At 60.8% G+C, this 26,579-nt stretch overlaps 2 long non-coding RNA genes across 3 annotated transcripts; both read left to right on the top strand.

The window, feature by feature from the left end:
• The first annotated feature begins 1,430 nt into the window (after positions 1–1,430).
• LOC116155745 (uncharacterized) lies at positions 1,431–4,156 on the top strand. Its single transcript, XR_010377541.1, has 3 exons — positions 1,431–1,479; positions 2,100–2,176; positions 3,827–4,156. It is a non-coding gene; the product is annotated as an uncharacterized LOC116155745 (long non-coding RNA).
• A 16,277-nt stretch (positions 4,157–20,433) lies between these two features.
• LOC116155743 (uncharacterized) lies at positions 20,434–25,114 on the top strand. Of its 2 annotated transcripts, XR_010377540.1 has the most exons (5): positions 20,434–20,604; positions 20,742–20,917; positions 23,181–23,288; positions 23,397–23,464; positions 24,578–25,114. It is a non-coding gene; the product is annotated as an uncharacterized LOC116155743 (long non-coding RNA). The 2 variants fall into 2 exon arrangements; XR_010377539.1 differs by lacking the exons at positions 20,434–20,604; positions 20,742–20,917 and adding an exon at positions 22,320–23,010.
• Positions 25,115–26,579: the final 1,465 nt, after the last annotated feature.

Here is a 26,579-nt window from a genome sequence, read left to right as displayed (position 1 = left end):
TGGGATGGCCGGGAGCCCCGCTCACCGCGCCCTGAAGCCCGGGGAGGGGTGGGCAGGGGCGGCTTCCCCACTGTCCGCTTACTTGGCCGTCCCCCCACCCCCCACTGCCCGAGGCCTCTTCCGCCCCGGACAGCCCTGCCTGGGAAGGACACGGAATTCCTCAGAGCTGGAGAATGCTGTGACCTTTGGGGACAGGACGAGGTTCCTAGGGCCTGGATTCCCGCCTCCAGCTCCAGATTGGGATTCCCAAGACAGGGGTCCCCAGGGGAAGCTCCTTTTAAGGGCAGAGCTGCCTGGGGGCCAGTGGGGCCATTCTTGGGGATGGGGTTGGCGCTGATGGGGACAAGGCCGGCCCTGCAGATCCAGGAGCCGGAGGCTGGGAGACTGCACAAGGCCTGCTGTCCACCTTCCCCAGGGGCCAGGGACAGTGTCCAGAAGCCCGGGGGAGGGTGGAAGTGGGCAGCAGCTGTCACCAGCCTCCTGCACTGCCCACGGCCAACCCTTGTCCCCACCCTCAGAGGCCCGAGGTTTTCAGGGAACATTCTGGATTCCCAGAGCCATGACTTGACTTGCAAACACTTCCTTCCGGCCCAGAGTGGGGGTCACGTTGCATCTTCTATTCCTCTGCTTGCTCAGCCGCATTTGGCGGGCACAGCAGAGCTCTGCTCCGGCAGCTTCTCGCACAGACAGGGAGGGGCGGGCGGCAGCCAGCCCACACCCCCCAGGGGTGTTCGTGCCCCCGGGAGAACTCGCCCGCAGGCACACTCACCCACAGTCCGTGCACACTCGCGCCCTTACGCACGGCAGCCCCGGTTCTCTGTGGGCCCGGCCTCTGGCTTCCAGGCACCTTGGAGTGAACGGTGAACTAGAACGGGAAGTGGTGAAATCCGATGGATTGGGAGGTTGCAGAAATGGCTTGGTGTTTGCGGGTGGAGTTCTAGAAAGTTCTAGAAAGATTCAAACTTCAAACTGACTCAACCTTGGCTCCACGGGGAACACAGGGCAAAGCCCCATCGCACTTTTCTGTTTAAAATGTTTCTGTTTAAAGCCTCCTTATTTAACGTATTGTTGATGTGGTAACATGACCTACCCTGAAAGAGGCCTGTCGGGCGTGCGACTTCTCCGCCGGGTGTATCCCTGTCCTGGGGCCCAGACGCCGGCAGCGTCTCAGCACCGGGCCTGCGGCCCCTTTTTAAAATGAAACCGCCGGCAGACGTGCAGACCCCGGGCATGACCCAGCCTGAGAAGGATGCGACCCGCGGAGCTGGAACAGGCGGAGCTGGCCCCTCAGCCTCCGCTGGGGACGCGCCCCGGGGGCTGGTGCTGTCCCGGCCCCGTGCGGTGACCCTGCCCAGTGACCGCGGGGACACACAGCACTGGTCTGCGGCTGTGCTCAGCTGCAGGGCGGAGGCGAACTGGCAAAGGCAGAACCTGCGCATCAGGGAACTGAGAGCGCTTTCCTTGAGGGAAGACTCAGAGGTGAGAAGGAACGCGAGGACAGCCTCAGGGAAGGCTCGCTTCTCCTGCTTGCGGGCGGCAGCCCTGGCGGCGGGTGTGGGCTCCGCCCCAGGGTCCAGGGCTGCGGGGGCCCAGTCCTGACGGGTCCCGGCGAGGCTGCTCCGACTATGCGGAGGCTGCCGTCAGGTTCTCCAGGAAACGGGCTTGGGGCTCCACCCGCCCACAGGATCGGGGGCCGGGGCACGGCCGTGGGGGGCAGGCAGGGACCTGGGCCTGGGCCGGACACGCTTCTTGTGCAAGTCACGAAGCGAGTTTCCACCCGTGTGCAAACTCGTGTGGTGCGGGGTTCGAGCACCCTCAGCCCACCGCGCGCTGCGTGCCCCTGGAGGGGAGGGTGCTGCCGAGGACAGATCTGTCCCCAGTGAGTCATCTGTGCGTCCCCTGAGAGAGCTCATTTAAAAATAGTCGGGACTTTCTCAAGGTCACAGTGACTCTCGAGGTCTATTTTAGGGCAAAGTCAGATCTGAGATGCAAGCGCATATGGGACGTCTGCGGAGAAGGCCCGCGACCCTTCCCAGCGCTGCGCCCGGGTCGAGCTTTCTGCCTTCAACGTCCTTCAGAACCACACCTTTTATCTGCAGAACACTTCGGAGCTGCCACGTGGAAAGGGGATTGAAAGCATGACGGTTCAAGGTCTTCCTGCAGAAGGACAGCCCAGGTGGGTCCCCCACCTGGCCTTGCACACCTGACAGAGCCCCAGCCTGGAGCTGGGGGGCGAGGGCAGCTCGGGTGGCCGCCCCAGGCCGCCCCCGACTGCACGCCTGCCTGCAAGCCCTGACTTGTGGCCGGAAATCCCTTCTGAAAGGATGTGCCTGACCCCGCGGAGCCCGTTCCCAGGGACAACCTTGCTGCTGCGCGCGTGGGGGGGCTGCACCGGCCTGGATTCCTCGCATAGCTCTGCTGGGAGCCCGGAGCAGGGGCGGGGCTTGGCACTCGTCTTCCCCACGGCCAAGGGCTCCTGGGAGAACACTTCTGTGCATTTTAAACTTGCTCCTGCGCCCCGGGCCTCGGGCCCCCCACCCCCACCGCACAGTCGGCCTTCGTGGGCCCCAGCGACTGAGATGCAGAAATAGATACATTCTGGGGGAACCAGCCTCTGTGTAGGAAGTCGTCCCTCCACTTTTGTTTCCACTCTTTTGCAACAAAGTCGTCCCTTTCTGTGGAAAGAGAAACACAGCTCGCGCAGCGTCGGTCTGCACCTGAGCCAGCAGGCCTGGCGGGCAGGAGGGCTCGCCATCACCTCTGTAGCTCCAGGGACCATCCGGCACGTCTCCCTGCCCAGCAAGGCGGCCGCGGGCACCTCCTGGCTGTGGCCTCTGCGGAGACGGCCACCCTGGGTGGCTCACCAGGCCGGGGTCCCTGAGGAGCACAGGCTGATTGGCCGGGGCAGTTTTCAGGCTGACTATATAAGGTCACGTGGGGGCAGTGGCCCCATTCCTGGGAATCCCCCCTCCCCCAAAGTAGTTGGAACAGCCCTCCCCGTGTCAGCGCAGGGAGTTGCTCAGTCCATGAAGGCTGGCCCGCCCGCGCCTCCCAGCCTCTGGCCGCAGCCTGCAGAGACGGCCGCGCTCTGTGCGGGCTGTGTGCCTGCCTTCAGCTACCCTGAGCACCCACCCCGCAGCGCGTGGCCGCGCGCTTGCCTTCAGACACAGCCTGCACTCTGTCTGGGGGGTGTGTGTCTCTCTGAATACACCTACCTTTACTCACCTGTGGCTCCCCCTTGAATTCTTTCCTGTGAAGCCAAGGACCCACGCTCAGTGGGGTGTGTCCCAAGGGCCCCACCGAGACCTGGGACACGGCCCTCCTCATGCCCCACACTGTTCCTGTCACCTGCTCTCCCTTTAGCTCTTTCCGATCATGTTTATCATGAACAACTGACCTCAGAGGTGGCTGCAGACACTTCGGGGCTGGGCTACGATGGCTAACCCAGCCCATGGCTTGGCCATAGTCACCACAAACAGAAAAGGGCAGAGCCCAGGCCAGTCCCAGGTCTCCAACTTCCACCCTCCCCCGTGTGGACGCCTGGGGCTGCAGCCTGGGCCCTGGTGGGGAGGCTGGGCGCCACAGAATCGGTGGGTGGTTCTGCTGAAAGCCTGCGGTGAGGAAGGAAGGCATATGGGGCCAGAGTTTCCTGCGGGAGTTGGAGACAATGATGGCCGGCTGATGGCAAGTTTGCCTGCCCCGGTGAGCCTGGTCTGACCCCAGAGCATGACTCGGGGAGGCAGGGCTCCTCAGGCCCGGCTGAAGGCGCCTCGGACAGTAAGGAGGCGTCTGTGACTCCAAACATAAGTTTTTTGTCTTTACCTAGAAAGCACATTTTGTTATGGGAAAATGAAACCAGAGAACTTGTTCCACTGAGAGCTGAGGGCAGGTGAACAAAACAACGTACAAGCTGGACCCTGGGCAGCGGGACAGCCCCTCTGCGAATGCCCTGGTCAGGTGTGCACATACCTGCACCTGCCACTTCTCTGAGTGACCAGCGCCCCAGGCAACCACTCCGAAGTACGGGAGGCCCGGCGTGCCTTCTTCATCGTTCAGCGTTCCCAGACCTTCTGATGCTTGCGTCCTTACCTGCGCTTCTGTTGGCCCTGGTTTTACCCGAGGCAGAGAAATCAGACACCTTCATTTCTGTGATTGAGACGCCCAGCCCCTATCTGAGTTTTCTGTTTTATTTCAACTGAAAAATTTGCCTCTTGGGCTTGAAAGCGGCTCTGGTTCTTGGAAGCTTCATCATACACTGGGTGTAGACGCCCTCATGGACCCTCTGGGGACCTCGGAGAGGGCTTATCTGCCTTTGTGGAGGAAGAGGCAGCTCGAGGGAGGGAGTGGGGGGGCTGAGACCTCCGTCCAGGCAGTGGTACGTCTGCCCCACGCCTGGGCCCTCTCTGCTAAAGCCAGGAGCCAGCTTGGCCAGGTGCTCAGGCCCCGTGGCGCAGTGGGAAGTCCCCTGGGAGCTGAAACCCCCCAGAGTCGGGCAGCCCACAGGGAAGGTCCAGGTCTTGGGTAGAGGACCTTAGTGGTCCTGGTGGAGCCACTGCGCAGCCAGGGCTGAGGACCCTGGACCTGAGGGAGCGAGACCCCCGATGGAGCAGGGTAAGGTGAGAGCATCTCACGTAGACCGAGCACCACCACCTGCTGGGGGCGCAGCCAGAGGTGGGGACGGACCACGCCGTGCGTCACCACTGCCGTCAGCCTCGGATAGCACGGGCCAGGCTTCAGGCTCACCGCCACTGTCCCCATGGCTGACTGATTCCTTCAGATCCCATCCTGGGGTCACTGGATGCCCAGCCTCAGTGCAACGGAGGGACTGACTCGTGTCCATCTCCATGGAGTGACCAGTGACCAGCCAGACCACAGGGGAGTGGGGAATGTGGGTCAGAAGAGTAAGGGGAGCCACACCAAGCAGGGCCTGGGAGGGACAGTGGGACAGAGGCTGCCGCCCCTCTGCACCTTGATATCTGCCAAATGCAGATCAAGCCAGTCCTGGCCCAGCAGGGACAGGGCCTGTCCAGCAGACAGCAGTGGGCAAGGCTTGTAGTTGGTAGGTCCCTCCTGGTGGCCGGGGTGGTGTGGGAGGCTGAGACAGGAACAGACAGATGCAGCGACGCCCTGACTGCTCCTCAGCCCCCTCCATTCGTGGGCGGCACAGAGTCACAGGGGCCGCAGCCCCTCCCCAGCACCCCCAGCACCCCCTCCCCGCTCAACGCTCTGCCAAGACCGTCCCCTTTACATCTCTCTGTCCTGTGAGGGTCTGGGAGCTGCTGCAACAAGTTGTTACTAACAGGGTGACTTGGAACAACAGAAATTCACTGTTTCACTTTCTGGCGGCCGGAAGTCTAAACTCGAGGTGTCTCAGAGCCCAGCTGTCTCCGAGGCTCCCGGGTCGGCCCTTCGGGCTTCCCCAGCTCCTGGCGGCCCCGGGCATGTGGCCGAGGCCCCACCTTCCCCTGCCTCCCTCTGTGGTCATGTGGCCCCGCCTCTCTGTCACTGCTCCCTCTGCCTCCCTTCCCCAAGTCACTCGAGACAGCGTTTAGGGCCCAGCTGGCCAATCCAGGGGGGTCTCCCCGTCTCAAGACCCTTAACTCAATCCCATCTGCGGAGACTCCTTTTCCGAGTAAACGCGTGTTCGTGGGCCCACGGGGCAGGGCTTGGGGTCTTTGGGGACACTTTTCACTGAGCATCTCTTATGGTTCAACTGGATTGCTGGGGTCTTATCGTGACTGAGGACGTCCCCGCAGGGCTGCTCACTCCCCTGTCCTCCACCAGGGAGGGCAGACACCCAGGCCACTCAGCAGCCACTTCCTGTGGGGCCCGAGGAGGGTAGTTAGCTCTGGCCACCACGGGAAGCCAGGCTCCTCCTGAAGCCTCCGGTGTGTCTCTCAGTGGCAGGACACCCCGGGGGGCGGGGACACGCTGGTTCCCGTGCCTGTGCGTGCCTTACTGCCCTCTGCCTCGTCTCTGGAAGACAAGTGAGCGTCTGCTGCGGCCTTATTGTCACACAGGGTCCCTGACTTGGACCAGGGCTGTGTGTTTCCATCAAGGACTCTGGTTCCTGTCACCGCAGGCGCGGCTCACCGCCTGGCTGAGCTGCTCCATCTCTGCGTCCTCTATATGCCACCCCCACCCCCGCCTTCAATTTGAGGCTCATCCCTTTGCCCCAGGGGCCTGTGTGACCAGACATCTACCGGCCGCAGGACGTCCACCTGCTGCGTGGTGACCAGCAGGAGGCAGCAAGAGCCAGGACCCTCCCTCTTTGGTCCCCGAGGGAGCGGGGCCTGTGTCCCGTCCTTGGGGTGAGTTGGGTCTCCCCTGCATCAAGACCGTGGGGGACACACGAATGGGGAAGCTCTAGGTGTGGACCAGGCCACAGGGGGCCCCGCACTGTGACAGAAGGGGCTGGGCTGCAGGGCCGGGGGGGGTCATCTTGCTCCCAGTTACCCTGAATCGGGCTGACTGCCCACCACTGGCCTCTGCCAGTGGACTCCTGTGCTTCTCTGGTCCTGGGGTGAATCCGTGTGTCCTTCCTTCCCGCGAGCCTCCTCTCCTGTTTGCTGGGACCCGGGGATCAGTGATGGGGACTGTGTGGGTCTGAGGTGGACGTGGGCAGATGGCACACTGGGGAGTCTCTGGAGGAGAGGTGCCTGGGCCCCGCTTGGTTCCTGGGCTGACGTGTTGAACCGTTTCGTGGGCCGCATCAGGCCCTGAGAGCCTGGTCTTTGCTCAGGGAGACCCCCAGCCCAGGACCCTGCGGCTGCCTTGGCAGGTGCTCCCAGGCCTGTGCGTCCCCACCTCCAGCCGTGGGAGCTAGTGGGGGGGCCGCCCCCTCCACTTCCAGAACAACAGCCGCGAGAGGGGAGGGCCATCTGGCTTCACAAGGGGCGGCTGAGGTGCCCTGGAAGCTGGGCCATCATCCCTGGGGGGGCCCTGACTGGGGTGGGGGAGGGGCAGCAAGGCGGCGTCCCTCCCCCACCGTGGGGGGGTTGCTGCAGGGCCCCTGCGGGGCGAGCCGGAGTCCTGGGTGATGCTGGGCTGCGTTCTGCAGCTGTGACCCACCCTCACCTGGCCCCGTCCTGTCTCCTCCGTCCCAGCCGGAGGGCCCCCGACCAATAACCTCAGCCAGGCCTCCCCCCAACCTGGGGGCCAGGCCAAGTGGGGCACAGGGGGCAAGGGGCCGACCCACCTGTCTGACGGGGAGCAGGGGGACGGGAGGCGTCTGGGCCCTGGGTGTCCGGGGCCCCCGAGGACACATGGGAGAGCCAGCTCACCTTGCCACTGGTGCACAGTTTCCTCTTCTGGCGAATCGATTCCTCAGGGTTGCAGGAGGCGAGGTGTCTGGGAGAAAATGCTCGCTTCCCTGTCACGACAGAGCAGCAACAGTGACAGCGAGCGTGATCATGAGAGTGTGCACAGACGGGTGGATGGTGACAGACAGATTACGGACGACAGGTGGGTGTCGGGAAGAGCTGGGGCTGGCGTCCAGGGCTCACAGGGGTGTTTCCAGGCCAGCACAGGCACCAGGACGCTGAAGCTCACTGACTGAGAGGCGAAGTCGGGGAGACAGAAGGGGAAATGAACACCCCTGCGCCCAGTGGAAATCCCAGGTCCATTTGAGGGGTCTGTCGAGGGGCTCTGGAGCAAGCTGGCCCAGGCCCCGACCCTGCTCTGTGGCCACTGGGGGTCTGCAGCCTGTGGTTGTGTGACCCCCGGTGTCCTCACCTCCCCGGTGGGCCGCTGGCCTGAGGGGCCGACGTGTCCGAGGTTGTGCAGTCAGGTGGGCAGACGCCGGACTGAGGGCAGACGGGGGGCAGGTTTGGGTCTGTTGGGTCTGAGGGGGTTGGGGAGGTGCGTGCGAGGACACAGGTCAGCAGGTGGACGGACGGGCTCAGGGAAGGGATGTGGAGATGGGGTGGGGTCAGGGGCAAAGCCGAGGGGTCGACAGGTGTCCTGAGTGGGGAGGCCACAGCTCCCAGCCCTCTCGCTGCAGGAATCAGGGCGGACTCTGCGGTGGGCGGTACAGGACTAAAGAGTGACCGGGGCCCGGCCAGCTCGGAGGCCAAGGAGCGGGCGGCAGGTCTCTCAGGGACGCTCTGCCAGTTTCTGTGACCTGAGTGGCGGGGTCCCTCACCTGGCCCCTGGGAGGGCGGAGGTGGGTGGTCTGGGGGAGGGCGTGGGGGATTTGGGTGGGGTCGGGGTCAGGCCCTCTCAGGGAGCCAGCGCTGTGAGCCTGGCAGGGGCTCAGACCGCAGCCCCACCGTCCTGCCCAGCTGGGGTCCGGAGGTCCCGGCAGCCTCCGTCCTCTGGTCCGTGGTCCTGGGGTGAAAATGGCCCGGGGTGCCCGGAATGGGCCCCAGGATGGTGCCCTCGAGCGGGGGTTGTCGGGGGCCCTTCCACGTGGTCAGTTTAACTTTCCAGTAAGAGTCCAGCTCGGGTGACGCGTTTGTTGATGAGGACTTTCTTCCTCCTCTGAGTCTTGAGGGAGGGACTGGAGACGCCGGGGCTGCCGGAGCCTCTTTCTTCGGTCCGACTTGGGCGTCTGCGCTCTCAGGTGGGGAGCGGGATGGGGTGGGGGCTCCCCTTTACCGTCTCCTCGGTGGGTAAAGGCCTTTGTGTGTTTCCTGGAATGTGGCTTTTCCTTTGTAACAAAGCAAATGCTTCACTGTGTGCTTTCCTTTAACAAATAAACATTGGCTCCAGGCGATGTCAGAGAGAACACAATAATGAACCCAAGTGTCGGTGATGAACGGGAGGAGAACGACGGCCCCTCCCACCCCGGCCCCTCCACAGCCCGTCGCAGGAGGGGCTTTCCGCGGAGGCCACACATCCGGGCCTTCCGCGTCTCCACCGCGAGCCGCTCAGAACCTGGGCGGGTTTCCATGCTTCTGAGTGGAGTGCTCCCTCTGGCCTGGGGGGCCCTGTCCCGACGCCCCACACCTGCTGTTCCCCACCCGGAGGCCCCTACGCCCCAAGGAGGGGCCCTGCCCTCACGGTGGCCCCGTGTGTGTTCCCTGGGCCTCATCCCAGGCTGGGCCCGGGGGTCCTGTCCTGAGGACGTGCCGCCCTCCTGGGGTCCTCGGATCTCCCCAGATTCCTCACCCAGGTCCGCCCCCTTTCCCAGGGATTGCTGATTGGAATTGGTGGCCAAGGAGCTGGGCCCCTCCTGAGGGGCAGGATCCATCAGGGACAGCGGATGGGGTGACTGGGCTGACAGACGCCCTGTCCCGTGGGAGGCCAGGCCGGGCTCTGGAGCAGTGGCCACAGTGGGGCCTGCATCCCACAGCCTCTCAGCCTTCAGCTCAGGGGCTCCGGCCACGTGGCTGGCCAGGCCCTTCCCGAGTTCCCCACCCATCATGAGGGGCTCCGGTGGGGAGGGGTCCACAGCCAAACCCACACTGAGGGCTCTACTGGCCCAGGCCAGGTAGGGGCAGGGACCACAGACCTGGAGAGGGGACCAGTGGAGCCTTGTCCCTTCTTACATCCACTGACCTGACCCTCAGGCCATGAGTGCTGCAGGCGTGTGGGTTCGTGGCCAGCCAAGGGGGCGGGTCCCTTGTGAGGACCACCCAGAGGTTCCGCATGCTGCTGCCAGGGTCTCGGTTTGAAAAGGGACGGCGGAAGTTGAGGGAGTGGGGGCCTCACACTTGGACTTGGATGAAGCAAGGGTGGCCATTTTCAACTGGCCATTTTGGGTGTGACCCTCACAGAGGGTGGGGAGAGGGGCTGGGGTCTTGGGTCCCCGCCCTGCTCCAGACTGGTGTGTGCGGTGGGCACCACCTAACTCCTCTGTGGAGCCACAGTGTGTGGTAACACCTGTCCCAGGGCCGCTCTGAGGGCGAGGTGAGCGGATGGAAGTGGCAGACCACACTCACCACCCAGGGTCCTCGCCTTCGCCGTGTGACTTGGGGTCCCTTTATCCCGACACCGGCCCAGCCGTGTGACTCTCTGGCCAATGGGCCGTTGGCAAGTGCGGTGCAGGCAGAAGCCCGCGGGGCACGTGTTCAGCTGGGCGTGTCCGTCTGGCACCTCCGCCACCGCCGTTAGACGGCGCCCGGGCTGGTCTGAGAGAGGAGGGGGCCCTGCAGCAGCCGAGTCCTCCACCAGCGCACCCCTGCCTGCCAGCAAGCCCAGGCAAGAGGGAGGAAACGCGAGGAGAGCACACCCACGTGCCTCGGAGCCAGACTGCCGAAAACCGAGACAGAAAATCTTAAAAGCAGGAAGAAAGGCAACTGCTTTCAAAGGAAACCAAGCTCGTGGCTGCCTTCTCTAAGGGAGCAATGGAAGTCAGAAGACAATGGAACAAGGCCTTTAAAGAAAATCAGGTCGAACCGAGGATTGTTTTGCGGTTTTAATTTATTTAACTTTTCATTTTGAGATAACTTTAGATTCTATCCTAAGAAGAGTTGCAGAAGTAGCACCAAGTGTCCCCATGTCCCCTTCACTGGGCACCCCGATGTCGACACGTTACATCACCCGGCGCGATGGCTGAAACTGAGAAACGGTCCCTGACACGACGTTGTGAACTGAGCAACAGACTCTGCTGGGATTCCGCCCGCTGCTCACTGATGTCCTCTTTCTGTTCTGGGCTCTTACACGCACTTGCTGTCGGACCTCCTCAGCCTCCTCCAGTCTGGGACGGTTTCTCAGCCTCTCCTGCGTTCCGTGACCCGGGCGCTCCTGGGAAGTGCGGTTAGGGATCTCACAGACTGACCCTCATGGGGGTTTGTCTGACATGTGCCCGCGATCATGGCGGGGTGACGGATTACGGAAAGGCCACCACTCAGCACATGACACCGGAGGACCAGGGCAGCAGGGTCCCTTATTGCCGGGGATGTCAAACTTGGCCCTCGGGCGGGGGCTCTGCCGGCGTCTCCAGCACACAATCTCTCATTCCCCCTTCCGTGCTGCCGCGTGCAGCCCACACTCGGGGAGGGGCGCCCGCTCTGTCTTGGGACAGACCCACAGCGAGCCTCCACCGTGCTTGACAGCTGAACTGTGCAAATATCCTGCTTTGCTGTGAGGGTCTGACCACTGATTCTAGCTTCTTTTTTAATGCAGACTACTCACTCAAACAACCCTAGTCCCATCGCTGACTTTGTTTTCTTTCAGAAGTCACTTGGCTCTCCCAGAAGGCCAAGCCTAAATTAGTCAGATACTGTTCAACCTCTCTTGCTTCTAATGCAGTGAATTTCTTCCTTTCTTTTTGATTTTTGGTTTTAGCTTTCAGCGCAAGTACAGCCTGGCTGCGGCAGTCGTACCGGAGGGTCACAACGCTGAGTCCCCGTTTCCCGAATTCCTTCTACATTTAGTAGCAGGTGTTTCACTGTGAGGAGGAGTTGCCCCTTCTCCCTTGCTTGTTTATATGCTTGGCCTTTATCTAAATCCACATGGACTCATGGGCATTTATTTATTCTTTGGGCTGAGAGTTAACAACATCCTAATTTACATTATTGTACAATTAGCAAGTGGCTTACAGCAAAAATACCTGCAAAAATGTGAGCAAACTGAAGACATTTTCAGACACACAAAACGGGAGGGAGTTTGTCTCCAGCGGGCCTGAGCTGAGAGGTCCTGGGCCTTCCTGGTGACGACATGTAGAGCCACGTGGAAACGGGAGGGGGCGCGGGCACAGCTTGGAGACGCCGCCGGGAGCGCCGTGGGCCTAGATGCCTGTGCAGCTCAGTGTCGTGGTTGCAGCCGAGAAAAGGCAGGCGGCGGGGTGTCTGTATCCTGCCGCTGTGTGAGAAGCCACCACAAGGATGTGGCTGAAAACAGCGAGAGCTCCTCATCTCACAGTTCGAAGGCCCAAGGTTGGGGCGGCTCAGCTGGGTCTGGCACGGCCAGGGTCGAGGCTCGGCTGGGCCGCTCCCGTCCCAGGCCTTGGGGGGACTGTCCCATCCAGGCTCACTCTTGCCGGCAGAGCTCAGGTCCCCCCAGAGCAGGGCTGATGTCCCCTTCCTTTCTGGAATCGGCTCGGCTCTGCTTGTCACCGTCCCTCTGTCCCCAAACCAGCAGCACACGCCGAGTCCCCTCTCCTGCTCTGAATGTCTGACTGAAGCCAGAGACGGTCCTCTGCTCCCAGGCCCCCACGCTTGGGTGGGACCCACTCAGGTGACCCAGCACAGCCTCTGCATCTTTAGAGCCGAAACCTTAGACACAACCATGTACGAAGGTAACACGTTCATGGGCTCTGGGGACTGGAGCGTGGGCATCCGGGGCGGGGGCCACTCTGCTCCCAGGGCTCGAGTGGGACTCAGGAGGTCACGGCTCCGCACCGTCTGGAGGAAGCAAAGGCACCAACTTCCGTTAGACGCGCGACCGTCCCCGAGACTCGCTGTGCTCTCAGGGGAGGGGGGTGCGTGCGCAGGGCAGCCAGAACGCACGCAAGCAGGACAGAGAGGAGAGTGTGGGATAACTTTAAAGGCAGTAACGTTTTAAAAAGAGGATAATTAAGGGACTGAGAGAGAAGGGACACAGAGCAGAGGAGACAAATGGAGGGCAGCGGCCGCAGCTCCAGGTACGTCAGAATCCCACTGAGGCCGACCGAGCAAAACCTGTCAGACCGGAGGAAGAAGGGAAACAAGACCTCGGGCACCCTGCGTGTCGGGGATCCATCTCGAATCCCAGCAGGGTGGAGGCAGAGACGCAGAAACGTGCCGCTCAGTCACGGGCTGCAAGGAAGCCAGGGCCGCTCCGCGCCGAGCGGGGCCGTGTCACGGGGGCGGTGGGGGGGACACGCAGGGCGGGGCGGGGGGTCTTGTCCTCAGATGGCGCCTCGCTGCACGTCACGCTCACACGGCAATTCCAGGCGGACGGTTGCTCTAAGGCTGAAAGGTCAAACAACGAAGATTTAGGGACATGGCGAGAGGAGACATAAAATCACGGTCTCCTAAACGGGCCAGGGAAGGTGTGCGTCATGAAGACCTCACGGAAAGTGTGACCTTCCGAGCGAGCGGAGCCAACGGGGGCTTTGTGGGGAGGGCACGTGGAGAGCGCTTCCGGATCCAGACCCAGGGGCACGGCCCGGTAGACGTGTGGCCATGGACTTGAACGGTCCCTCCCCTGGGGGAGACCCACAGACACGTGGAGGCACTCAGCCTCGTGACTCAGGGAAACTCACGTCAGACCACGAAACACCGTCCTACCAGAGTGGCTAAAACGGAACGACGGACAATTCCGGGTGTTGACAAGCACGTGGGAAGCCTGGAGCCCTCACAGAGCGCGGCTGGACGGGCAGACGGTTCCAGCCACTCCGGGGGATGAGGGGTCACCCTCCTCTAAGGTGGGACTTTTCACACCAGTAACCAGCGATTCCGCTCCCTGGTGTGTGTCCCACGGAGGTGCCTATCAAGTTCACCCAAAGACACGCGAGATTTTTCACAGCAGCAGGGCCATAATCCTGCAGGCAGGAAGCAACTCCAGCGTCCACGGTGGCGTGGCTGTGTGTCCGTCCTATGGGAGGCTGGGCAGCAATGAGCAGACTGCTGCACACAGTCGGGCACTGACACGCGCACCTCGCAGGGCTACAGTCGGCTGGCAGCAGCCACCCACGAGGAACAGGACGTGAGGACGTGCCCCTTGGGCGGTGCAGCGGGGGCCGGACCGGAGGGCGGCCCGCTTGGATTTTGCCCCGGGTGCCTGGTCCAGCTCCCCACTCCCCACGCTGGCCCCAGCCCTGACCACAGCTGGACTCATGATTACTGTCCGGCTTCTCCCCTCACCGGACTATGCACTCCTGGGAATGGGGACTTTCTGGGCCACTCCACATGGTGCCTGGCCCCCAGCGGCCACTTGGCGAGGAGTCCGCGAGTGAATAAAGGAAGGAGCGTTGTGCCAGAAGCGTCACGGCCAGATTTACTCAACACTGGTGAGTCACTCGTGGGGACTCTGCTGAGTCATAAGTTCCTTTCGGTCAGGATGTGTTTTAAATTGTCTATTCTGAGCAGATGGAAATTTCTTGGCCTCTAGGACTGAAAGAGTGGATGTCCGGATAACACATCCAGAAGGAAGCGGCCGGAATGTGCATCACACGGGCCATTTGCCCTGCTATGGGGTAAACAGACTTCACGAACTTCTGCTCATTTGGAACCAAAGGAAGTTGGGAGCTGAAGCATGAACAATGCGTGGAGGCCGGCCAAAGTCTGAACGTCCCAATTCTAGCTTTTTTCTCATTACACGGGGAACCCGTGAGAAGGTGCCTGGAGCGTCTCGGGGCCGCAGGCAGACAAAATCACCCCATCAGCGTTTTCACTGACCATCAATTAGACGTGTCCTGGGCCATCAACCCCAGGGACGAGGGCCAGCCCCAAGCTGAGGGGAGGGAGGAGGGAGGACTGTGAACAAGGAGACAGGGAGAGCTGGGGAGGCCCCACAGCCCGGCGACGGGCGGTCGGGGCACGGGGGCCTGGCTGGGGCAGGCTGGGGCTGGCATGCGGGCTGCCCAGGAGAGCGGAAGGCTGTTGGAGACGCGGTGAAGGGTCCCATCCCCGCAACGTTCTTTCAGAGTCATGACGAAGCTGGGATTTGCCTCTTAGCCCAGCCATGCTCCCCAAGGGCCACCTGGGAGCCTGGGCCATGCGGGGCCAAGTCTACTGTTGTGCCAGTGGACACGAGAGACAGGGCCCGGGGCAGGGCCATCTGCTAACCACCCGGGATGGAGGGGGCCACCCCTCCTGCCTGCGCGTGAGGGGGGATGGAGGTGACCGGCGGAACCACTGTGAGCCGTCGCCCCGCCGTGCGGCTTGGCTCCAGCTGCTCGCTGCCCGTCTCGCGGGAGAGCCGCACTCACGATGCTCTCAGTGCTCAAGCGTTTTCCAGCACGTCGTCCGCTCCTGCTCGGTTTTGCTGCCTGCAGCCCCCTTCACGTGGGAGCACACAGCGTTGGCACCAGCTCCTGGGGGTGGGGGGAGATACTGGGGCCACAGGACACCCCCCACGCCCCACCCGGAAGCCGGTGGAGACGGAGAGCACTGGGCGTGTTCCCGCCTCCTCACCCAGTGTGGAGTGGAGACCCCGAGAGGGGAGGAGCCCAGAATCCCCCAGGAGAGGTGTGATCCCTGAGGATTCCCCCAAAAGGGGCCCGTGAGGGAGCTGGTGGCAGGAGTGGAAAGTAAAGAAAGACTCACTGATGCCCAAGTGACCCCCGCACGGGGCTGTCCCGCCAGCTCAGGAGTCACTGTCCTGGCCTCAGAAGTGCCTTGAAATGTGACCTCGCCGGCACCGGCGGTGACGGGCCAGCAGCTGCCGTCTGCGCCCTGGTGCTCGGTGTCTGTGACTGGCCGGCGGAGGACGTGGGGGGCTGTCTTCCCAGCTCCTCGTATCTTGAGTGTTCGGGGGAGTTTCCATGGGACCCTCAGCGCTCAGAGCCCCTCCCTCTGTCAAAGTCAACCTGCTTCCGCACGCCACTCGCGCGTACCTCCATGACACCGTGGCTTTGTCCTCCACGGGAGAAGCGAGAGTCCTGTGCGCGTCGGCTTGCCTCTCACAGTGCTCTTGTCTGTGACGTGGCTGGGCAGGGGAACCTCAAGGCGCGGGTTACGGGGTGGCGACCCGAGGGGCCCAGCGCTGCCTGGCCCCGGGGCCTGTGTCTGGCTCGCTCCTGCCGCCTGCAGCCTGTAGGGGGTTGAGGGGGGCGGCCTGCTAGTGGGTCCCCTTTGAGATATAAGACCTGCAGGCAGTGGCGCGTGGCTGGGCCAGCTGCTTCAGGGGAGGGGCTCCCACTGGTGCCTGGGGAGATGGAGGGGCATGGTCCAGACCCGCGGGATGGAGAGGGGCGATCTGGGCGTCTCCCGCAGGCCCACCGGCCGCACACAGACGGGAGGAGGAGGAAGAGTCAGACTCTCCCCACCGCCCCCAGTTCTCCAGGGATGCAGGTCATTCGTGACCCGTGGCCGGGGAAAGCCCGAGGGTGGGGGAGAGTGTAAGGTGATGGCCGGGGGCGGGGCTAGCGAGGAGGGGCGCTGCGCTTGGCAGCCTCCAGGCTCAGAGCAGCTTGGCCGGGCCGGTCAGGGGGCCTGGGAACTGGAGCAGCCCTGGGGGTGCTGGGGCCCAGCCTGGTGGGGGAGGGCGCAGCTCAAGCCCTGCCTGCACTGGACAGCGGGCTGGGGCTCAGATGGCTGCACCGTCCTGACCTTGGAGACTGAGAGCCTGTCTGGCTCCCTGCCCGCATCCCAGTTGCGTGGGAAGCCCAGGCCCACCCGAGTCTCCCGCAAAGTCTCCGGGACTTCTGTTCTCGCCATCATTTCCGGCAGCAGCCATGCCCTCCTCCCACGGCCGGGCTCCTCCCGGGCTTCTGCGCCAGCTCCCACGGCGCCTGGCCAGGTGGGCACGCCGCCCCCGCCACTCATTCCAGATCCACGTGTGTGGGCGTGCCTGAGTGTGTGAGCGTGTGTACGTGTGTGTGTGCACGTGTGCATGGGGTGAGGCTGGTACCCCACCGTGGCTCTCAAGGCTGGTGTGGGTGGTCCTTCTCCTGAAGGTCCTTTTCTCCATCTTCTGCCCCTTATAACCAGAGACCCGAGGAAGTGAGGGGGCCCTGAGGTGAGGGGTGGTCAGGCTGCGTGGAGGGGTCTGGTCGAGGAGGCTGAGAGGCAGCCGGCCGGCTTCCTGTGGAGCTCCAACTGGGTGACCAGGGTGGCAGAGTTTGCCTGGGACTGTCCATCCCACAGTGGGGATGGCTGGTCACGACTGCTGACCCATCAGGGTTTCAAAGGGCGTGTGGACAGGAAAGGAAGTCTGTGCCCTGGACGACAGAAAGGCACAGGTGGGGTCCTGGGTCCCGGGGCCCCTGGCGTGTGGGTGGAGCAGTGGGGAAGGGTCCGGGGAGCTGTGAGGACCAGCGAGCAGAGCGTGTCGGGGGTGGGCTGGCAGGGTGGGGTTGAGGGGAGTGCTGTTGCCCCAGGGCCTGGAGCCCCTTACTCTCTGTGCGGCCCTCCGTCTCCTGGGCCGTTCCAACCATCAGGACCAAGCGCAGGACCACTTCGGAAAGGCGCTCCCTTGGTTGTGAGGGGTGGGTGCCCAGCAGAGGGAGACACACCCAGGAGGGAGGGTGTCTGGCAGAGGCCGTTTACAAGGACCGCTACAGTAGCAGGTGGCAACAGGAGGGGCTCCGCCTGGGCCTGTGGCCCGAGGGAGTGACCAGGGAGGGGGATGCCTTGATACCTCTCTCCTCCCACTGCTGAGGCTTTCCTGGGGGCTAGAATGAAACCACCCAGAGACCCTCTCCATAAAGGCAGCAGAGAAAACACATTACTGTTTTTGAGCCAGAAGGCGTCGCATATCACGGGTGACTGCTGAAGCCACGACAAAGACAGAGAGAAACCAGATTCTTTTACATAAGAAGGATTTGCAGCTTGAGTCCCCTCCCAGGAAAGGGGAGGTGTGCAGTCACCTTCCTCCAACTGCAGCTCAGAGAGCTGGCTGCAGGCCTGCAGGAAACATTCCTAAGTTGTGAGACTGGCCAGGGATTATGCGGCCATTAAAAAGATTTACAAAAATTTGGAAAGGACTGAGAAAGCCCTTCTGGAAAGGGAGGGGGGAGCCTCTTCTCTTATTTTCAGCGGGGAGGGAACTCTTACCTGCCCTCCTGGCCCCACTGGCCAACCCACGGGGCCGGGCAGCCCCCCCCCCCCGAGGGGGTGGACTGGATTGGGATGTTTGTAGGACAAGCAGAGGGAGAACCCAGAGTCCGCAAGGGGGCCGCTGGGGGCCGCAGCCCTGAGAGATGGAGCCGCGTGCCTGCATCCCCAGGCTTGGCGAGGTCTGTCGGGCCGGCCTGGGCCCGCTGTCCAGCCGCTCTCCCAGCCCCCATTCTCCTGCCAGAGAAAGAGACTCAGGAGCACTCCTTGTAACAGACCAGTGTGAACACATCCAACAAAGCCTGCCTCCCCAGATCCCAGCCCTGGGTGTGGGAGGGGACGAGGACGCCCAGCAAGGGCGACTCAGGTGGAGGAGGGGTACTGTGGATGGAGATCCGCACAGTCGGCTGCAGGATGTGGGGAAGGAGCGTCCACCCACCGCTGCCCGGTCACCTGCGGTGCGTCTTCTCCTGTAGAAGCTGGAAGTGAACCCCCAGTCACGTGACAAGAGGCACTTTGGGGTAAATTGAGAAGAGAGTTCTGTGAGTCAGGACAACCTTGTAGAACATCTGTGTGGACAGTGAGGTGACATCTAATCTTGTTACCCCACTGGCTGATGGGACACCCTGCCTGTCCAGCCTGGGGGGCTGCTACAATCTAAAAAAGATTTTCGAGCATTTCTCAGAATTTAAAGCAAGACGAACTCTGTATGAGTCCCTAAACATCCTGCAGGAGAGGAGAAAAAAGCCTTTCCTCTATCCTCTTAAGTTCAGTCCTGGCGGCCTGTGAATTAAACTGAGAAAAGCCAGATTAACAGGAGAAAAGTTTTATTTCATGCGCACGTGGTGGGGAAGGAGGGCATCGCAGAAAACTCCGGAGAGGCAGGGTGGGTGGTGGCGGTGGTTATATACCATCTTAAGGAAGGGGATGCTTATGGAAGAGAAACGGGTGTGGGTCGAAGGGGTGAGTGTGGGAAGGCGGCAAGGAAACTAGGGAACGTTTGGAAACAAGGGTTGTGGAGTGAGTTTTGTTTGGCAGCCCCCAGCCCAAGAGTCGTCCCCCGAGGACAGCCTTACAAGTGGAAATTCTTTTTGTGAAAGGGAAGTGCACGCTCTGCCTTCAGGCTGGAAAGGGCAGGCAGAGGGCCCTTCCTCAGTCTGGGCTCTCAGTCACCTTCAGCCCAACCCGGCCCTTGTGCCCCAGTGGAGGGTCTGGGGAGGGGTGTCTTGATTTTCTTCGACCCAAAACCCGGACGGGGTTTATGTGAGGGGAGGAGGGTTGGGTTTACTTACTTATTTACTTACTTACTTAATTTATTTATTAAATAGAGGGACTGGGGATTGAACCTAGGACCGCCTGCATGCTAAGCACGTGCTCTCCCACTGAGCTACACCCTCCCCCCAGACTGGGGTTTTTAAGGAAAAGTATGTTGAAGGAAACTTTGATGAAAGAAAAACTGACAGCTTGGCTGGCGGCGGCTCCACGGTTCCGCAGGGCGTGTTCCCTCCGCGGCCGACGCCCTCCAGGCCGCCCAGGGTACCGCAGCCTATCCTGTGACTCGGTCCTGGCCCAGTCGCCTGGCTTCCCTCCCCCCACTCCAAGCTCAGAGGGCCCAGCTTGGGGTGTTTCTGCAGCCGCCTCCCCTCCCCCTGCCCAGGAAATGGTAGGTAAGGACTCCCGGGGGCGGGGCACACGGGGAGGGGGCACATCAGCCCCTCCCGGCAGCGCCGCCCCCTCCCCACCACCCTGACAGCCAGGGGGCTGCCCTGTCGCCGGACAGGTGGGAATGCCCGGCGGTCACCCCCGTGGCTGGTGGGGCCTGTCGGGGTCCGACGTGGGGCCTGCAGGGCCCTCCTGGGCACGCAAGCCCCGCCACCGCTGCTTTTGTTTACAGAAAAAGGTCTGGTCTCCGAGGCCTCCCCTGAGTTGCACGGAGCAGGCCCAAGCGGTTACTGAGTAGAGAAGCAAGGGAACGCAGACACAGGAGAAGCAGTCGATCAAAAGACGTGATGATGATCAAACAGCAGTCAGCGATGGAACAGCCATGGCTCCTCCGGGCGGGAGGTGCATTCAGAACCTGGTGCGTACCTTTGGGTTGATCTGCAGGAATGAAGGCCCCACCCAGAGACTCAGTTTCCCCTCTCGCTGCCCCTGGCCTGCCTCTCAGATCAAACGCCTGGGGACCTGGGCCACACACGCCGAGCTCTGGGCCAGGTGCTCGCCGCTGTCCTCGCTGCAGGGTGGGAGGGGACGCCTGACCCCGCAGCCGTGGGGAGGGTCCCTCAGCTGGGGATGTGGGCAGGGGGTTTCCACCAGAAGGGATTCTGATGCCCCCCAGCCCCCTCACTCCACTCCCAGGGAGAAGCAGACTGCCTTGCTGCCTGTCCCCAGTGTCCTTTTCACTCAAATTCTCCTTCACAATCTCTAGTTTTTAGGTAGAAGGTAAATTTTACAGCCACCTTAAGCTCATGAAGGGTTCTTTCCCGGATGGTCTTCATGGTAAAGGGCGCCCTTGGCTTCTGTGATCCCTCTGCCCAGGAAGTCGGGCCCGGCCATCAGAGGCCCCGTGGCCTCTTTCCCTGGGTTTCCTGGTGTCAACGAAAATGCTGCAACCATATCAGTAAACAAAGAAGGCTGAAACCAGGTCATCAGCGGCTGCCGCCACCCCCCAGTGGGGCCAGGCCTGCAGCCCGGCCTCTGCAGCCACTCACAGTGGTGCCCTCTGAGCGGACTCGGAATAAGAAAGGACAGGACACTGACCCTAGATAGCCAGGTGCTTGTCATTGTTCCAACTACCTGGTCTTTGTTGTAAAGCCCCTATATATCCCAGCTCCTCCCCTACCTCTTAGGAGCAGCCCCTCAGAGCCACCTGAGAGGCCATCACCCCGGCCCGAGTCCTCCCGCCAAATAGAACATGACTCTGAGCTTTTAAGCTGCGCGTGTACTTCAGTCGACACCAGGAATGTCACCACCCCCCCCGCGAGAGGGGCCTCAACCCCACCCAGAGCCGCGCCTGGTAACGTCCTCCTACCCTCAGCAGAGCCCTCACTGCGTCCTTGTCGCTTGCAAGGACACAGAGGCGGGGCCCAGGAGGCCGGGCAGGGTGGGCCTGGGTCCCAGGGTCTCTCAGGGCCTCACGGCTGCCTCCCACAGGCCTTCCATAATACAGCTGAACCCAGGGAACTTTCCATCGCTCATCCTCCACACGGGCAAAGGCTCCACTGCCTGCAATCCTCTTGTAAAGCTCACAACGGTGTGGAAGTCTCCTTTCGTTGGACCCCACATATCGTGGCTCGCCTGTTCCTGAGCTCATGATGAGGCTGTTGAGTGTGAGTCGGGTCTGGTATGAGGGCGGCTGGGTGGTGCCGCCTCCCCTGGGGCCTGGACTCGCTGCGGTTTGGCCTCTGGCGCCAGGCTGCCTCCAAGCGCTGTCCCTGCCCCCAGCCCGTCCGCGCAGCTGTCTGCTCTCTGCACCCAGCCCGGCGCGCCTTCCTGGGTCTGCAGAGCTGGCCCGGGTTCAGGCCCTGCTGCAGGACACCCAGCCCTTCCTCTCACTGGAGGTCAGCTCCCCATCCCTTCCCTGACAGCCAGGGCCCCTCGCACCCTCTCCTGGAGGGTCCTTTGAAGCCTCCTGGGCAGCTGGAGGCCTGCTGAGTCGGGGCCCCAAGTCCAGGCTGGGCCTCCCGGCCGTGTGGCCTCCCTGTGCCTCAGCTTCCTCCTCTGTCTAACGGGGATGACAGCCCCTGTCGTGGGGTCGCTGGGAGGACTGAGAGTTCGCACTAGAATCCGCACCGGAGAGTGCTAACTTGAGCCGCACCGGATTTCCACCCAGAATTAAGTAGCCGTGAGTGATGAGGGGACCCCAGGCTCTCCCCGCACCAGCTTCTGAAGCTCTGTTGCAATGGTTGTGAATCCGGGTCCTTGCCCTGCTCAGGAGTGATGCAGAAGTGGCCCTGGGACAGTTGTTGTCATCACTGGTCAGATCTACCAGCGGGAGGGGCTCACGGGTGCCCAGAACGCGCACGGCGAGGAGACGGGCCGTTCAGAGTGCTGACAGCTCAGGGACCACTGTCTCCTCCCTCTGGAGCCTCAGCTTCGGGCGGCATGTGCCGGCTCCTGGAGTCCGGGCTGGCCTGTGGCTGGCGCCTGGGCCCCGCTCCCGGGGAGAGGGCTTGGGAGCCACGAGGCGCTCGGGCCACTCCCTCGTTCAGCCGGAACGGTCCGTGTCTGTGACTGCGTGTTGAGCTTCCCCTCCACCAGTGCTGTTGTTTGCAGAACAGATTGCAAGTTTTGGCAGCCACAAGATAGCAAATGATCAGATGATTCTTCCTGTGTTTGACAGGAGATAAACCAAGGCTCTCCCCCCACTGCCCGTAGTTGCCACAGGGATAGAGGGCTCCTCCATGTGACTCACGACTTCCCCACTCCCGGCGAGCACCCAGCACGTGTGTCTGGTGGGTACGTGATCTGAACTCTGGGAAGAACTGAGTGTGCAGCCCTGGGAGTGCACGCCCGGAAAGCATCATTAACTTGAGACCAAATGCAAGAAACTGAACATTCTTTCTCTGTGAAAGAACATCGGATTGGAAAAAAATGCAGCTCCGGGGACCTAAGGTCGGCTTTGAGAATGTGCAGCCTCAGCGGGTTTGACAGCGAAACGGCCTCGTGAACACGGGGCCGGAGCCGCGCTCGCCCTGGCCGTGCCGGGCGGACGGACGGCCTCTTCCTAGAAAGACGCAGATTTTGTCCGGACATTAGTGTGTCCTGAAATAATTTCAAACTGGAAAAAAAAAAAATGAGAATCGTGGCAAGACTAGAGAGGGAACTTTCTGGGTAGCCTCAGCTCAGTGATGTTCTACATTTTCTCACATTTCTTCATCACTCTCCCCCTCTCTCTCTAACGTGTTTTCAGAACCAGTGGAGAGCGGGTGGGAGACTCCACACCCTTTGCTCCTAAATGCCTCCTTGGGCCTCTCCTGGGAGCACAGACATTCCACCATGACCCTTACCGCAGCCGCCAGGTGGTGGAACACGCCCGTCGCGCTGAGCATCCACATTCAGCTTTGCTGAGGGTCTCCCCAGCGTCCCTCCCCAGAGCGGGTCTGGCCAGGAGCACACGCTGAATCTGGCTGTCGCAATCCTGTCCCTGGGCCCTTCCTGTCCCTCAGGACCGCGGAGCCTAAGTGCCTGCTGCTGGCTGAGTGCAGGCCGAGCCGGTGGGCGAAGGGGACTTGCTGTCTGCAGTCCCCGGGCTGGGAGCAGAGGGCTGGCTGGGTGCGAGACCGTCCCACAGGCCCAGCTGCACCCCCCGGACGGCACCCCTGATCCTCTGTCTCGCTTACTGTGTTGCCTGAAATTTCCAGCGCTTCATGGGGAATCACATGGCCAGAGCAGACAGCGGTGCCTGCTCCCGGACTTCGGGGTAAACGTCCCACTACACGTGTACCCAGCACTAAGCGGGAGTTTAGCTGTAGGGGATTCACGGGTGGCCCGTGTCGGAGGGGAAGTTTCGGTGTAGTCTTGGTCCTCAGAGAGCTTTTGTCATCAGTGGGTGTCACACTTCTGCTCAACGGCTTTTCTGCGTTTGTTCAGGTGTCTTGTGCTCTCCTTTGTTCTGCTGGTACGGTGAACTCCACTGGCTGGTTTCAAGTCGTAAACCGACCTTGTGTTCTTGGGCTGAGCCACGCTCGATCACAAGAGGTGATTCCGTCTTACGTAGATCGTGGGATCTGGTTTGCTAACGTTTTGCTCGGTGTTTTGCATCCACATCCGTGGATGTTACTAATCTCTGTGCTTCTTCCCTTACAGTGTGCTCTGTCGGGGTGGGGTCAGCCTCGTGGACCGGGCTGGGAGCTGCTCCCTCTTCTACTCTCTGAGTGAGTCTGTGTACGATTGGTGATACTTCCTCCCTAAATTGTTTTTCTCAGATTGAGACACAGTTACAATGTGTTGACTTCTGGGGTACAGCAGTGTCCCAGTCATGCACATACATACATGTATCTGCTTTCATGCTCTTTTTCATTTAATGTTATTATAAGATATTGAATATAGTTCCCTGTGCTGTACAGGAGAAATTTGTTTTTTTTAATCTGTTTTTATATACAGTGGTTAACATTTGCAAATCTCCAACTCCTGAATGTATCCCTTCCCGCCCCCTCTCCCGGGTAACCATACGATTGTTTACTACGTCTGCGAGTCTGTTTCTTTTGTAACCTCCCTAAATGCTGATAAAACTCACAGTGAAGCCATCCGGGCACGCAGTCTTCTTTGTAGAAATAATTTTGATGATGAATTTAAATTTTAGGGATAATCATAGGGCTATTCACATTTTCTAAGTTGCATTTTTCAGGCATTTGTGTCACCTAAGTTGTTGAATTTCTTGACATAAAGCTGTTCATAACGTTTCTTCTCCTTTTGTTACTGAAGGATCTGCATTGATACCCTTCTCTCATCCTCGATTTCTATCGCCTCTGTTTTTTAAACAATCTTGCTAAAGTTATCAATTATAATTTTCAAAGAACCGATTTTTGCTTTGTTCATTTTTCCTACTGTTTGCTTTTTATTTTATTATTTTCTACTCTTATTTTTATTATTTAACTTTTTGCATTTAATTTGCTTGTTTTTTCCTAGTTTCTAATGGTGAAAACTTAGGTAATTAAGGCTTCTTGTTTATGTCTAGTATAAGCATTTTAAAGCTATGAATTTCCCTCAAAGCACTTCTTTGGTTGCATCCCATGAGTTCTGACACGTGTACCTGTGTGTATGCACATGTGCATTCCTGTATGCATGTGCACACCTGTCTTTTACATGTGCACCTGCCTGTGTGCATGTGTGTACCCGAGCACATGTGCATGCAGTGTGTGTGTCAGTTTGCTAGAGCTGCTGTAAGAAAGTGCCACACACTAGGGCAGCTTAAATGACAGAAATTTATACTCTCACAACCCCGGAGGCTAGAAGTTGAAGATCAAAGCATCTGCTTCCTGTTGCAGGGGGAGAATTAGAGGGAGAACCTGCTCCAGGCCTCTCTCACGGGTTCTGGCAAATCATCGGGGCCCCTCGGCTTGTGGAAACATCACCCTGATCTCCATCTTCATCTTCACGCAGCATTCTCCCAGGTGTGTCCGCATCCAAATCTCTCCTTTTTATAGGAGCACGATCATACTGGACTAGATCCCCCCTCTTGACTTCATTTTAACTTGATTATCTCTGTTATGGGCTGAACTGTGGTCTCCCAAATTCACATGTTGAAGCCCTGACGCCCAGCGGCTCAGAATGTGGCCTCATTTGGAGATTGGGTCTTTAAGGAGGTAGTTAAGGTAAAATTAGGTCACTGGCGAGGGCCCTGTTCTCGTATGAATGGCATCCTTGTGCAAAGAGATTAGGAAGCAGACACACACAGGGGGACAAGCACGTGAGGACACAGGGAGGAGACGACTATCTACACGTCTGGGAGAGACCAGCCCTGTGACCCTGAACCTCAGACTTCACCCTCCAAGACCATGAGAGAATAAACGTCTGTTGTTTGATTTCCCCGTCTGTGGTGCTCGTTCTGGCTGCCTGAGGTCAGATTGAGGTTCTGGGGGTCAGGAATTCATTATGTGAATTGGGGGGGTCACAACCCAGCCCATGACTGTGTACATGTGTGTATGTGTGTACATGTGTGTATGTGTGTACATGTGTGCATGTCTCTGTGTGTGAATCACGCGTCTCTGTGTATCAAGGACACAGTGGGGGGCAGCAGGGCACCGCTCAGTGGTAGAGGGCACGCTCAGCATGCACGAGGTCCTGGGTTCAACCCCCAGCACCTCCATTAAAATAAAGAAGTAAATAAGTAAACCTAATTACCTCCCAAAACAAACAAATAAACAAACAAAACAAAACAAAACAAGACATGGGGGAAGAAACTGGGCCCTGTGCAGGGACAGGACGGCGTGGGGAACCCAGGAGGCTGGGCAAGTGGCCTTCCTCTTAAGGTGCCCCTGCCCTGGGGCCTTAGCAGCCGCCACCCAGCCCCCACCCCTCCTGGGGGTGACTTACCAACGGGCTGCCTAGGTCGGGGGATGGGTCCTATGACCCTGGCTGTGGGCACCTGGACGGGCAGCGAGTCACCCACCAAGGCTGTGGATGGTGGGCCCCACGGCCAGGGTTGCGACGCTGTTGCAGAGGGACCGCCTGGTGCCAGGACGGCGCTGGGAAGCCTGGAGTCAGAGGAGGCAGGTGAGGGGGGCCGGTGGGAGAGCCCAGTGGAGGGAGGAGCCCGAGGGGTCTGGGAGCTGGACGGCAGGGCCAGGGTGTGGGGTCTGGATGGCTGGCTGGGCTCTGGGGGCCGGGCCTCTTCTCCCCCGCTTACTGGGGTTCTTATTTCTGGCACATCCTCCTCCAGCCTGGTTCACTTTGGCCTCTGGAGTCTGAGGCCCCGTAAGGCCTGCAGGCCCCCACCACACCTGCAGCCACTCTGGAGAGAAGGCCGGCCCTGGCCTCAGGCGGTGTCCAGACAGGTGGCCGCGGGGCTGACTGTGACGAGGGGCTGCCCCAGGCCGGCCAGCTGGCCTTGGCCCAGGGCATGTGGTGTGGGACCAGCAGGAAATGGGTCCCAGATGCCGCCCAGCAGGCCGGGGCGTGAGCTTCCCAACGTATGGAAAGAGGGTCAGAGCGTCCAGGGCTGCACCCGGGTCGCGGTGTGGGAGGAAGGAAGCGGTCCTGGGAGAGGCAGACCAGCCCCCCACCCCCGCAGGAAGGGTGGGGCGCACGCTGCGGCTGGACCCTCCTTTCCCTGGAAACCGTGGGCCCATGTTAACCCCAGGGCACCTGAGGGGGCGGGTGCAGAGGACAGCTGGCCTTTAAGGCCACACACAGACCAGATGCACCCCTAAAGCAGGGCTCCCCACTCTGCCTCCTGGGCCAGGGAAGGGGGGACCCCACTCTCGTGTCCCCAGTGCTGCAGGTGGGCGGATAGGAGGTGGGGAGACCGGGTTCTGCTGACCCAGGAGC

Source organism: Camelus dromedarius, chromosome 2 (genome assembly GCF_036321535.1).
Source record: "Camelus dromedarius isolate mCamDro1 chromosome 2, mCamDro1.pat, whole genome shotgun sequence".
NCBI classification, from domain to species: domain Eukaryota; kingdom Metazoa; phylum Chordata; class Mammalia; order Artiodactyla; family Camelidae; genus Camelus; species Camelus dromedarius.
The sequence above is the reverse complement of the archived record's forward strand: the minus strand, read 5'-3'. Positions and strand labels throughout refer to the sequence as shown.